Source organism: Cupressus sempervirens, chromosome 7, assembly GCF_028749045.1.
Source record: "Cupressus sempervirens isolate cs-2001-9-10 chromosome 7, ASM2874904v1, whole genome shotgun sequence".
Lineage (NCBI taxonomy): Eukaryota > Viridiplantae > Streptophyta > Pinopsida > Cupressales > Cupressaceae > Cupressus > Cupressus sempervirens.
The window spans coordinates 781,504,708-781,519,629 of NC_143124.1; positions in this window are offsets into that span (position 1 = coordinate 781,504,708).

The following is a 14,922-nucleotide window of genomic DNA, read 5'->3' on the forward strand; positions in this document are numbered from 1 at the left end:
TAACTTCTCTTGATAGAGAAGATATATTCACAAAGGATTAGACCTCAAAATTATCCCTCTAAAAAATGATCCTGGGAAGTTAGGTCCTATAGTTACTCCATTACAAGCTCTCTTCACCCAAGGATGCATGTTGAACTCCCTTTGAATTTGATATCAATTCTTTGACTTTCTAGTGATAAGTTGTTATTTACTCATGGTATACATAGGAGTAGGCCCATCAACATCATGCAGTCACCTACATGTATTTCTAGACCCCCTCTGAGTATCAATCTTCTAAGCTCCTGTGTTGACTTTGAAGAAGTGTCATACTCCCTCTCAATGTAGAAGGATCTCATAATTTCAATCATCAAAGATGTTTGCTTCAAGAACCTCACTTCATCCATCTTGATCATCGGGTTCTTTGGAGATATTATCATTAGATTGAGTCTACACATGTAGTGCCTACCCCTAGTTCACATTTTGTTTTAATTGCCAAACTCTTTTAGGCCAGTTTTATACTTGATGTTTAGTAGCATTACTTTCAGATTATCAGATGTTGTTTTACACTCAATTTATTATATGATGAGATGACTTGGTACTCTATATTTCATGCATGTATGATGATTATTCAATGTTTTCAATTATCGATGATGATTAGTTAGATGGTTTATTATCACATGTGCTTTCTTATGGATACTTACCCCATACTGCATGTGTATGGTGTGCATGTTTGTTTTCTTTATGTATGGTGTTTCTGATGTGGTTAAGGAAGGGAATCGTAGTCACCTGCTAGTCGGGATCTACACGATGCACCACTTCCTGCCATTGTCTGTTTAGCTTAGAATATTGTTTCTATACATGAGTCAATTTTATGCAGGTTGTAGGTACCGGGTATCGACTTCCCTGAATTGCCAGGATGAGCGTACCCTATCGCATTATCTCAATGGTAAGAGAGGGGAGATAAACTCTTAAGTCCAATTCCTAAACCCTTTAGCCAATTGTCCTAATTGATAATTAGGGCAAATATTTGAGTTAAGTACCCTCCGAATGTATCAAATGATGTTATTTCGTGATTATAACCCTTTTGTTTGATTTAGTATGTATTTTTCTATGATGGGTTTTCGTATGTTGCTTTAAGAGTCCTTGATGTATTTTCTATTAATTAAGTTTAATTAAGAGGATTAATTAATGATTTAATTTAATAGAAAATTATTATGATATTTTAATATTTAATTATATTTAATTAATTGAGAAATTAATTAAATAAAAAGAATTAAATTTGGAGATAAAAATTTTAAGTATAATTTTAGAATGTGATAATATTTATTTAATTTAATAATAATATATATTTAGAGTTCGTTTTTAAATAAATGCTAAATATTATTATAAATTGAATTAATAAATATTTTATCAATTAAAGTTTCTTAAATAAATTAAAAGTGGAAAAGATATTAAATTATTAAAGGTTTCTAGATCGCATGATCTAAGCATGAGTTTAAATATAAAAGAAATTAATTAAAATGATTAATTAATGATTTAATTTAATAGAAGATTATTATGATATTTTAATATTTGATTATATTTAATTAATTGAGAGATTAATTAAATAAAAAGAATTAAATTTGGAGATAAAAGTTTAAGGATAATTTAGAACATTATAATATTTATTTAATTTAATAATAATATATTTAGAGTTCATTTTTAAATAAATGCTAAATATTATTGTTATTTAAGTTAATTAAATATTTTATCAATTAAGTTTCTAAAATAAATTAAAAAGTGAAAATATATAAATTATTAAAAGTGGTAAGATTTCATGATGCGAGCATGTGTTGAAAATAAAGAAATTAATTAAAAAGATAAAATAAGAGGAAATTATAATGTTATTTTAATTTCATAAAGTGCGCATGGGATTAAAAGTAATAAAGATTAAAAATAGAAGTCAAGTGGAATATTAAATAAAGTTGTTTAATAATTCAACTTAATGTGCATGAAAAGATGAATGCAAAATAAAATAAAAGATTAATAAAAGTTAATTTTGGAGTTAACTCAGTTGAGCAAAGAGTCCTCTCGGGTGAACGCACAATTAGTGCCCCGATTTGAGGAGAAAACTCCTTATCACAACTTTGGGGTTCATTTTTGGGGGGACACGAATTTGGACCGTGAATTTTGGAGACAGGAATTTTGGAGAGAGTTTTTGGAAGCAAATTTCAGAAGGAGAATTCTAGGAAAGATTTTCAGAAGAAAGTTATTGAAGAGGAGCGAGTTCTCTTACAAATTGTGGGGATTGCGTATTAGCATCAGGTTTAGGTAGGGTTTGGTATTTTGACCCCTAAATGATTTAAGAAATTTAATATGTTCTGTCTACTTCGTGATTGTAAGAATCTTGTCTTCTTGAATGTATCATTTCTTCGTTCTGGATCTTTTGCTATTCGATTTCATTTATAATCTAGATTGAAAAACTGTTTAGGAACATCCTTCAACAAAATTAAATCGGGATTTAGAATTGAATTAAAATGGAGTAGAGATAGAATTAATTGGGGAGAGTTTTGAGATTAAAAAGAAAATTCGTAGGGTTGGAATTATTTCCTCTATTAGATTGCAATTGTTAATGTTTAAAAAAATAAATAAATAAATAAATAAAAATAAAAATTAATTAATTAATTATAATAATAATAATATGCTTTTTACTTGGAGGTGAATGATTTAAAAAGTTTTAAATAAATTTTTAAATTAAAAAAAAAAAGACAAATTTAATATTATGGGAGGGGGAGGGAATACCCACACCCCCCCCCCCCCCCCCCCGTACCTTTCCGGCAACTCTGTCGTCCCTGCCCGCAGAGTACTGCGGCAGCAGCAATACAGAGTACTGCTGGCGGCCGCAGACCGCAGGCCGCCTTATGATTAAGCCGGCGGGCTTATAAAAAAAATACGCGATTTTTTTTTATATATTTGATTTTCAATTAAATAAAAGTTAATTATAAAAAAGTTTTATTACTATTTAAAATTTTTATTAATAAATTTTAATATGTTTTTATTTAATAATGTTTTAATAATAATCTTTATTAATATTTAATAATTAAATATTAATGCATTTAATATAGTTTTTTGTAAGTATTAATTTATTAATATTTTTTGGATAAATATTAATAAATTAGTAATTAATGGAGATATTAAAATAAGTAATTAGCACAGTAATTATTGATTAAATTAATTAAAATTAGTTTAATTAAATTGTTAATAGAACTGTAGATTATATAGGATTGATTTTTAGTTAAATTGAAATTTCTTATTTAAAATAATAGGTCATTATTTCAATAATTAAATAAATAATTTCCTTCTAATTATATTGATTAATTGACTTAGAATCAAAAGTAAAGTAATTGTACAATTTTATTCGAATATCTATATGGGTTATATTTATATGTTAATTATGAGATGAATGGGTTAACATGTAGGTCAAACTGTGAACTTATTTTCGTGAAAACATACATTAAACTAGAAACAAAAATATTACACTTAACCTGATTACATATGTTCAAATCAATCTAGCAGTGAGAATATGAACTATATTGTTTTGTTATATTGTCTATGTTTTGAAGTTTTGGGTTTGTGCTAGTATTGACCAGTTTAGGTTGTTACCAGAGGCTCGGGGTTGTGAATGTGATGTTATGATGATTTGGTCTCGATCTTTCTTAACCCGACCATGGTAATGTGATGGAGTACTCTATGACATGATTGTATTTACTAGTTGTTATTGCTTTCAGTCTTCTTGTGTGAAGCTGAGGTGTATGTTTATGAGATTCCTGACTTAACCATTTTCGAGTCTCGATCAGTTATATTTGATAACCATTTTTGAGTCTCGATCAGTTATATTTGATAACCATTTTTGAGTCATCGATCAGTTATATTTGATAACCATTTTTGAGTCTCGATCAGTTATATTTGGATTGCTTTTCGATCGCTTGAGAGGACTGAAGTGTTTGTTATGTTCTTGATGATGTCATGTGTTGACTTGACCATTTTGGAGTCTTTGATCAGTATTGTGATTTATTATTAGGATACTTTCTGGTTGCTCATTGGAGAACCATTGGATTTTGTGATTTATCATTGATGCCTTCAGTTGTTGATAGAGAACTGTTGTGATCATATGATTATTATTTAATGCTTATCTGTTGCTCATGAAGAACTGATGTAATTTTTGTGGCTTATCTTTTATGATGTTTTTCAGTTGCTTGTATAGGACTGAGGTGATTTTATTATGATTATTTGATTTGTGATTTCATGAGCCTAGGGTAGGTTATCTATGTGTAGTGTCGGGAAGTGGCTTGCAATGGGGATCGGGGCCCTAAGAGGCTGCCTGGAGTAACCCATTGTAAGTTGTTTTAACAAGTGAAAACATCTCACCTAAATACTGACTTAAATGAACCTAATAAGATAATTGTATATTCTCTCCCATACCTTGAGTGCTAGTACAGGCTAGGATGGGGTAGAGAGAACGTTTGGTTACGACCTTGCATTTCGCAATATGCCTCGTCAGTACGAGAGGATACTAGTGGCCGCAAGAATCACTAGGGACCCGGAATTCCTAAGGGATTGCTCGGGTAACTTCTATGTGACTTTTGTGATGACACTTTCCCACTTGCATAGCAGGTTTCCTACATGTCCTTGTGGTGCCTCTGGGTCTAGATGTCTATCTATGTTGGAACCTTTGCGTTAGTGTACTTTTAGGATTTCCCAGACTTAGAGAGTACTTGTGTTTTGTGTTTTGATACCTTGTTTGGGACTTGAGACTATCTCCTCAGCGTGGTGGGAGTGGACCATTTAGGTTCCACGTGGTCGGGTGGTAGTGCTTTTTACTCTTACCATTGAGATCCGTCTGTGGTCACCGTGGCTGGAGCTTTCTTGGCTGGCATTTACCTTCACTATGTTCTTGGATTATTAGGATGGATGGTTAGATTTTATGATAGATGTTTTATCATTATGGATGTATGGATGTATTAGGTATGTTATTAGTTTCATTTATTCTACTGTACTTTGTATCATGGATTTGAGGATGATGTATCTTTATCTTTACATATGTATATTCTTTTAAGCCTTTCATACCCTATGACATGTACAGTGGATGATTGAGCACTCCGAATTAATTTGCCAAGAGGCATTCGGAGAAAATGTATATTATGGACATTGGACTTTCTGATTATTCTTTCATATGTATGTGGTAGTTGTTAGACTTAGAATTAATTAAATTTAAATGTGACTCAACGTCTTGGGATCCTTAAGGAATGTAACTTGTGATGTATGTTTGTTGATGATTACATGTTATTGCTTCCGCTACTATGTGTTTGATGTGTATGTTATACATTCTTACTTTTTTAAAAAAAAAATGTTTAGCAAACTTAGTGAAACTCTAGGTTAATTCTTTTGGATCCCTTGGCGGGGCGTTACAACACAATATTTGGTAGCATGTGTAAAGCACCAACTTTCTTTTCCTATAAGAACATCCTCAAACATAAAGGAAAAGATCAAGGAAAATAACCTTTATAGTATGTATAGAATTACAAATAAGAGAGAGACAATAACGAGTATATAAATGTAATACTTTAAGAATAATAAACACTTATATGTACATCACCATCATTTATACAAGTTGCCCATGATATGATTTAGATTTGAAGATCTAATGATGTTCGTTCTCTTACATCTCACTCTAAAGATGGTTTGAGTGGGAATGGAACAGTTGTTATTATTGCCCCCACAATATAAATTCTCACTTATTCCATTGTTTAGAATTTTCAATCACTTATTCATCTTCTCCTTTACTTCCTCTCTATTGTCATGTCCCCAATCTGGTCTTATATGCTTTAGAGAAGAATTCTTAAATTAATCATGAATACTTCATAAAGCTCTCGACTTGGAAATATATTCTTATGACAATATGAGTGAATATTTAACATTGTTTATTTGAAAGGAAGGGTCCAACACAATGGAAAAAAATACATTGAAATGATATATTGTAATCTAGTGTGTCTATTTCTCATATCAAATATATCCAATGAATTATATGTTTGTTGCCTTTGATTTGATAATACAATTTGTAGACCATTGTTTTTTTGCTCTATTCCTTAAGCTGAGTTTTTTTTCCTACTCCCTGCTTCATCTGACAGTGACTGCCTTCTCCTTTTTTATTCATTGATTTATTTCTCTTGCGTGGATAATTTGTGTCTGATATATTAAAATGCATTAGTAGTAATAGTAATATTGTTTATGATGATATACTCTTGAAGGAATTATGTTGTCTATGATTTTTGTCTTTCCACTATGCAAGTTGCTAATGGAACCAACTATGCATTGTTGCCTTCTATTTTCTTCCTTGCCAATCTATTTCCAATTCTTTTGTTGTTGTCTAATGGCCTAGATGTTGGGAGCCTTTGTCTTATATCCTCTTCTACTTTGTAAACTCAACACCTAATATATATTCCCAGCTAGTTCCACATAGTGTTTGATCTAAGCAATTCCTCTGGTGAAACACAATCACTAATTTGGTGGCATCGAACAAATGAAATTCTCCTCCTTTTGTTCCTTATTAATGATAACTCTTTTCGTTGGCTAGATGCTTGATGATTTTCATATATCCCTTTTATGATTGCTATACTACATCTGCAACCTTTCTCCGATGCCATGTTGAGTAACATGAATTCATTTTCTACAAATGTACCAACATTGCCAATGTGATTTATGTCTTCCAAATGCAGATTTGAAGACTCGTAAATATGAGAGGAGACATGTCTCTATAGTTAATCATCATTATTTAATATATTAATAATATAAATAACCATATGTATAACTCATCTTTAAGCATATATGTAATATATTTTTTATTATTATATAATAATATATAATATAATATTAATTTTATATATATATATATATATATATGTTTTTGATTAAGGAAAATAGGTTTTGAAGGGTGCCTGAAATCCTGTACAAAGCTAAAGATATTCAATAAGCACTATCTTAAAAGGAACAACAGAACTAGGCGAAATTGGTCACCAACCCATAAGAGGGGTGACCCCAGTGATAGAAAAGACAATCACCAACCAACTCAAAAAACCAACTAGGTCATCAAGATCCCAACTACAAGATCAACCACATAAAAATTCCTATCACAACAAGGGAACATAACATATAATTTACTCTTTGATTTAGAGCCTCCCTTGCAGGACTTGAGATTCATATCTAGAAGAGGAACAAAGGACTTAGATTTCTTTCTCTTTATAGTGGTCCATCCATCCTCCACCTTTGTTGCCTCTAGTTGCCAAAACTCTAAAGACACTAAAGAAATAGGAGAAGAAAAAGCAACCAACATCACTTTCTCACTAGGAGAAACCAAATTAAGCAAGCCCACCACAAGATCAGAAGGAATAGCAAAGCCAGGGGCAGGAGAAAGGACATGATCCTGACCGACAAAGAGGACAGGACCTAGACTAGCAAGCCAGATATCCATAGCAGCCTCAGGCAACAAAGCAACAGAAGGATCTTGACAAGCAGAAAGGACAAGATCTAGACTAGAAGGTGGGATAACCTTGGCAGCCTCAGAAGTAGTGGCCACAAGAGAAGATCCCCCCACTAGCCCCTGAACCACATCATGAGACTTATGCACCGTGTAGTGCACAGAAGAGGCCCTGGACCACTAGGAGAGTGATCGCTTTGAAGCAGTCTTAATAGTAGAGCATTGAACTGTCAAGTGACATGTCAAGTGACATTTCCTGTAGCGAAAGGGGATTCCTTCATAATCCAAAATTTGTGTCCAAGATCCCCTCGAAGAAGCCAAGCAAATATTCTTGGGAAGACCCTTAGAGACATCCAAATCCACAAGGATCCGCACATAAGTCGAATGGAGAACATCAGAAGTAGCCGAGTCCACAAATAGAAAATCTCCAATAGTGTCCCCCACAAATTCCAAAATAGAATCTAGCCAAAGATGCATAGGGAGATATGGAAGCTGAACCCAAATAGGGATTTTATTGAAGGACTCTGTAAATGGATCAAAATCCATATGCCACAATTTGGCCATAAGAGGGTAACGATCATGCCAAGAGAAGCTATTATCACACAAGATAGTCCTCCTATCTTTAGCAGTTGCAAACTTAACAATGAAAAAACTTTTAGCAACTGGGAAAATCTAAACACCATGATCTAAAATTGGTTCCCAATGCCTGGAGATCCAAGCATGAAGGTCAGAATGGGAGGGCCACAACTCCCAAAAATAAAAGATAGCAGCTAAGGAAGAGAACTCCTCTGTCAATTTTTAAGATATCATCAGCAATTTCTTGATCTAAAACAACCCTAACAGGATTAGAAACACTCATAGGAGAAGCTTCCCAGGGATGAAAAGGCTTGAAAGAGAGACTAACAAAAGGGGCAGCACCATGCAAACCGGCCTCAAAGGTAGCAACATCAACATAGGAGGTTGCCTTACCCCAAGGGGGAGTAGCACAAAACACAGAAGAGGCCAATCTAGAGCCTCCCACTAAAGCACCCAAACCATACTCAACAACTCTATCCACAGAAATCAGGACCCCTGCCGCAACATCACCAACACCCACAGCCAGGGCACCAGAACCACCCTTTCCCCCACCCACCGAAGTACCAACAATGTTGGAAACATGCACGGTAGCACACGTAGGGGGTGAGGGAAACCCCCAGGCGCAAGCAGAGGTGCAGGAGGCGCAAGAGGGAGACATTTCAAAAGTTGTAGTAGAGAGAGAAATCATTTAATATATAATATATATTATTATATATAATGTATAATATATATTATATTACATATATAATACATATTATATATAATGTATAATATATATTATATTACATATATAATACATATTATATATATAATATGTGTATATTAAAGATGATTTACCATCAACAATGTATCTCATGATAAAATCAATCCAACAAAAGCTACAACCTGAACAGGAGTGACATCGTTATAAAGTGAGATTATATGGAAAGTATTAACATTAAACATTATGAGAAATATTATTTTAGCATACAACTAAAAGATTATTCTTTCATGGGAATAACTTGATTAATAAATTATATTAATTTGATTTAATGAAATAGGAACGAATAATTGTTTGCATATCTTTGATAATGAGAGCATATTGGTTTGCTTAATACATGACTTAATCAAGGTTCATTGCAGTCCTTTCGTCTCGAATTTGTTTTTCCTCAAGCAACTTAAAAATTTGTTCTTTTTCCCATGTAGCATTTGTCTCTGTTAGGTTCTTCCACTTAATTAGGAATTCAGTAATAGTTCTATACCTCATTCTTTTCTCACAGGTGTCTAGAATAACTTAAGGTATTAGAGCGAGTTGACCTCCATCATCTAAGGGGGGTAACACTTCACATGGAGTTACTCTTTTTCCTAAAACCATTTTGAGATAAGAAACATGGAATACATTATGTATCTTACTATCGTTGGGAAGTCCAAGCTCATAAGCTACTTCTCCAATGCTCTTGAGCACTTTATATGGTCCGTAGAATCATGGCTTTAGTTTCTTTCCTCCATTTTTCTTGATTTTTTTTCTTGATTGATGATTGCTTATATGGTTGCAACCATAAAAATACTAAGTCCCCAACTGTAAAGACTCTCTATTCATTTCTTGTCTGCATATATTTTTTGTTGATTTTGTGCTTGATACAAATTTTCCTTTATGATTTTGATGATGTCCATACTTTTCTTTTCAAAATCTTGTGCACCTAGTACTTAACTCTCTTGAAGAATTAGAATCCCAAAAGATGTAGCTTCATATCCATAAAGTGCCTTAAATGAGCTCATTTGTATTGACATATGGTGAGTAGTATTATAGCAATATTCTCCTAAATTGACTACTTTTGTATGTCCATCAATTTGAGGATGGTAACTTGTGCTATGAGTCAGAGTTGTACCTACTAAGCAAAAGATTTCTTGCCAAAATTTGTTGGGAAATTTGTTGTCTCTATCACTTACAATATTTTGAGGAGCCCATGGAGTCTAAAACCTCTTTAAAGAATAATACAGCTACCTAGTGTGCCTTGCATTCCATTGAGATGGCAAAAAAATGTGCATAATTTGTAAGTTTGTCTACGGCCACAAATATGCTATCTTTTCCTTGGATCTTTGGAAGTCTTGTTATGAAATCCATAAATATACTTTCCCATTTTTGTCTTGGAATGGATAATGGTTGTAGTAATCTTGTGAGGTGTTTCAATTCCACCTTATCTCATTGACAAGTCATGATTTTTTGTACATATTTTAATACATCTCTCTAGAACCCTTTCCATGAATATCTTTCTCTAATGTGTGTGTATGTTTTATAGTATCCTTGATGGCCTGCTAGTGGTTTGTCATGATACTCTTTTAATATTTTGTCTTTTTTTTTTTTTACTATGGGGTTAAGTATATTCTTTCTTTATAGAGAATTATGTCATCCCAGACTTTAAAATCTTCGTTGGATAATTTACCTTCTAATATTTCTTGTGCTTGGGGATCCTTGGCATATTTTTCTATAATGTCTCCTTTCCAATCCTTGGAGATGCTTGTAATATTATTAATATGGGGTCTCCTTGAGAGGGCATTAGCAACCTCATTATTAACTCCTTTGACATATTCTATATCAAATTCATAGGTGTGGATTCAACTAACCCACTTTTTTTGTGTATCATTAAGATATTTTTGATTTAAGAAGAATCTTAAGTCGTTATGATCTATCTTCACAATGAATCTTCCACAAACTAAGTATTGTTAGAATTTTGCTAAGGCGTGCATGATAGCTAACATTTCATTATCATATATGGAGTAATGTTTATTTGCCTATGTGAGCTTGCAACTCTTAAATGCTATTGGGTGTCACTCTTGCATGAGTACTACTCTAACTCCTCTTGATGCATCACATTGTAGTTCAAAGGGTTTGGTGAAATCTGCAATAGCCAAACAAGATGAGCACGTAATTTTGTTGAGTTTTTCAAAAGCTTGTTGGGCTATATCATTCCATGAGAAGCCTCCTTTCTTTGATAAATCTATGAGGGGGGTGCTATCTTCGAGAATCCTTTCACAAAACATCAATAATAGCTACATAATCCAACGAACCACCTTAGTTCAGTTAGGGTTTGGGTTTTGGCCATTCTTTGAGAGGTTTAATTTTTTCCTCATCTACACTTACCCCTTTTGCACTAATTTCATGTCCTAAGTATATGACCTCTTCTATCCCAAATTCACATTTTAAAAATTTAAAATATAATGATTCTATTTCCAAAATTCTCAGTACCTCTTCAATATGTCAAGATGTTCTTCCCATGTTTTACTATAAATAAGCATATCATCAAAGAATATGAGTAGAATTTTCCTTAGTTGTTGTCAAAAGATGTGGTTCATACAAGATTGGAAAGTTGTTGATGCATTGGTGAGGCCAAATGGAAGAACTAAAAATTAAAAATGTCCATAGTGGCATTTGAAGGCGGTTTTTGTAATATCTTCTTTCCTCATTTGTATATGATGATATCCGGATCGCAACTTGATTTTTGAAAAGTAGAATGCTCCTCGTAATTCATCCATTAGTTCATCAATCCTTGGGATACGATACCTTATTTTAATAATCTTCTTATTTAGGGCTTTGTAGTCAATATACATCTTCATGGTAGCATCTTTCTTTTTTACTAATACTACAGAAGAAGCAAATGGACTTCTACTAGATTGGATATGCCCCATTTACATGCATATTTTATACCTTTTGATGATGATATTAGAAAGGAGCTTGAATATATCAAAGGTCTTCTATGTTTTGATGGATCAAAGGCATATCTTTATGTTCATGTTCCTCACATTGAGATCTCATCTCATCATCTTCATCTTTTGTTGTTCCTAAATAGAATTGGATTGTCTCATATAGAGCCACATTGATACAATGCAACATGACATTGTTCTTCTAGAGGCAACTACTTGGGATTCATATCTTGCATTTCTATCATCCTGGTTGTTGGTGTCTCGTGTTACAAATTTGGAGGATTGTTTTGAGGATGACTATCTCCTTTTTGTCAATAGTCACATTAGTATTGTCGTCTTATCTATATGAAATACCTCCTATTTTCATTTTGTTCCATAATTATTTTGATGCAAGACACACTTTGGTTATTATTACTTGTCCATTTGCATGTTGAGGTGTTTCTATGACTATACATTGTTTTGACTAGTAGTATCATAACTGATGGATGTTAGATGATGTTACTATTCAATTTGATATTATATGCATGATGATGCTAGTGATGTGACATGATGCTTTAGGATGATACTTGGTTTGTTTTTTATTCTAACTTTGACTATGGTTTATATTTTATTAGATGGATGTCATTGGATTCTTTACTAATGCACTTTTATGTCACATATATTTGTCTTTTACCATCATTAGATATATGCTCATATGCTTGAGAATGATTGTTTAAATGCTTTATCATATGAGTATATTTTTGTGTTGTATTGCAACATTATCTATTTTTGCATATAGAGGAAACTCTATAGTTAAGGTTTTGCAAATGGAGTTGCAAGAAGAGTGGATTTAACCATAAGGAAACTCTATAGTTAAGTGCACTCAAGTTGGAGTAGTATTATAATGGTTGACCGCCCAAGAAGTCTCGATACTTCACCTCTATGAGCATCACCTAGATCCAATGAGTGCTAGTGTTCCATTTATTCTCATGAGAGATGGATTCATGTGAATCACTACTCGTGAAACATAGGTCAATGAGTTTGACTCAAAGCCTACACAATTAAATCTTGATAGCAATATCACAATTTGACTTGTGTAAAATATATCCTGCTTATCAATTGATGAGCTTAAGGGGATTTCTAATGAATGGTGCATAAGGCACAACACTTGGTAAAAAGTTTTGCAAATGGGGTTGCAAGCAGAGTGGGTTTAACCATGGAGGAAACTTTGTAGTTAAGTGTGCTCAAGTTGTAGTACTGGGATGTGTAACCTCCCAAGAAGTCTCAATGCTTCACCTCTATGAGCATCACCTAGATCCAATGAGTGTTAGTGTTTCATTTGTTCTCATAAGAGATGGATTCATGTGAATCACTACTCGTGAAACATGGGTGAATAAGTTTGACTCAAAGTCTACACAGTTAAATCCTAATAGAAAAATCACAATTTGACTAGCTTTGGAAAATATTTCCTCCTTATCAATTGATGAGCTTAAGGGCCTTTCTAATGAATGGTTCAAATGAATGGTTCATAAGGCGAAATACTTGGTGAAGGTTTTGCAAATGGGGTCGCAAACAAAGTGGGTTTAATCATGGAGGAAACTCTATAGTTAAGTGTACTCAAGTTTGGGTAGTAGTGAGATGGGCAACCTCACGGGAAGTCTTGATGCTTCACCTCTGCAGCATCACCTAGATTCAATGAGTGCTAGTGTTCCATTTATTCTCATGAGAGGTGGATTCATGTGAACGATTAATCGTGAAACATGGGTCAATGAGTTTGACTCAAAACCTACACAATTAAATCCTAATAGCAATTATCACAATTGGACTTGCTGAGGAAATATCTCCTACTTATCAGTTGATGAGCTTAAGGGGCTTTCCCATGAATGGTTCATAAGACATAACACTTGGTGAAGGTTTTGAAAATGGGGTTGCAAGCAAAGTGAGTTTAACCATGGAGGAAACTTCATAGTAAGCGCGCTCAAGTTGGAGTAGTACTGGGAGGGGTGACCTCTTGGGAAGTCCCAATGCTTCACCTCTAGGAGCATCACCTAGATCCAATGAGTGTCAATGTTTCATTTATTCTCATGAGAGATGGATTCATGTGAATCACTACTCATGAAACATGGTTCAATGAGATTGACTCAAAACCTACAAAGTTAAATCTTGATAGCAATATGACAATTTGACTTCTTGTGAAAAATATCTCCTACATATTAGAATAAAACTTTTTCAATTGATTTTTTATTTCTTCCTTATCAAATCATTTCTTCGAAAATGAATATCTAGATCTCAATGATGTTGTTATTCACTATGATATACTTTCAAAGACAACACTATTACAATTAAAATTTACTTAATTTACTCACCTCGCATAAGAATAATAATATTATAGTATATGTAATAAATGCCATGTCCTTCAACTGGATGCAGCAACACATTATCAAAGTTAATTGATAGAGATGTGCACACACCACACACACACACATATATAGAACTTGTAATTTGAAAGAGAAAAAAATAACAATTTAATTTATGCACATGTTGTTTCTCACATATTTTCTAACACAATTTAATGGAAAAACAAAGATAAATAGGAAATGTTTAAAATAATTTAATGGAACATTTTTTAAATTATCTCAAATAAACATGACGTTTTGTAAATTATCCAAAATATACTATAGACTACAAAATCGTTGCTCCACTTTTTTCTTCAAGTAATTTCATCTCCACTCCCAAAGTTGTCACTCTAATTAATGACATCAGAATCTACAATTTAAAAGAGTTTATGCACCTCGTGTTGATGTCGGTATTCTAGCGATTGCATTCTCTTTGTACAATTGGTAATTTATTACTGAAATCATTCAAACGAGAGTATTTTTCATATATTTAATCCTAAAATGATCAAATTGTATACTACTTGAAACTAGAATTTAGGCCTAAGAATGGAGGTAATATCTCACTAGTCCTATATTTTCAGTACAAAGTACTGAAACTGCAACAATGAAAAAACTGCTCCTTCCAAAGATACTCCAGAGCTTCTGAACTGCTGTACAAACTCTTTAATAAAATTAAGAATAATTAATCTCTGGAATGGGGAAATAGAGATGCATGAGAACAACTGCAATGTAATTCAACCAATATAAACGTTATAAAACCAGCCTATACAAATTTAACGTTTCCCTTGACAGAAGTTT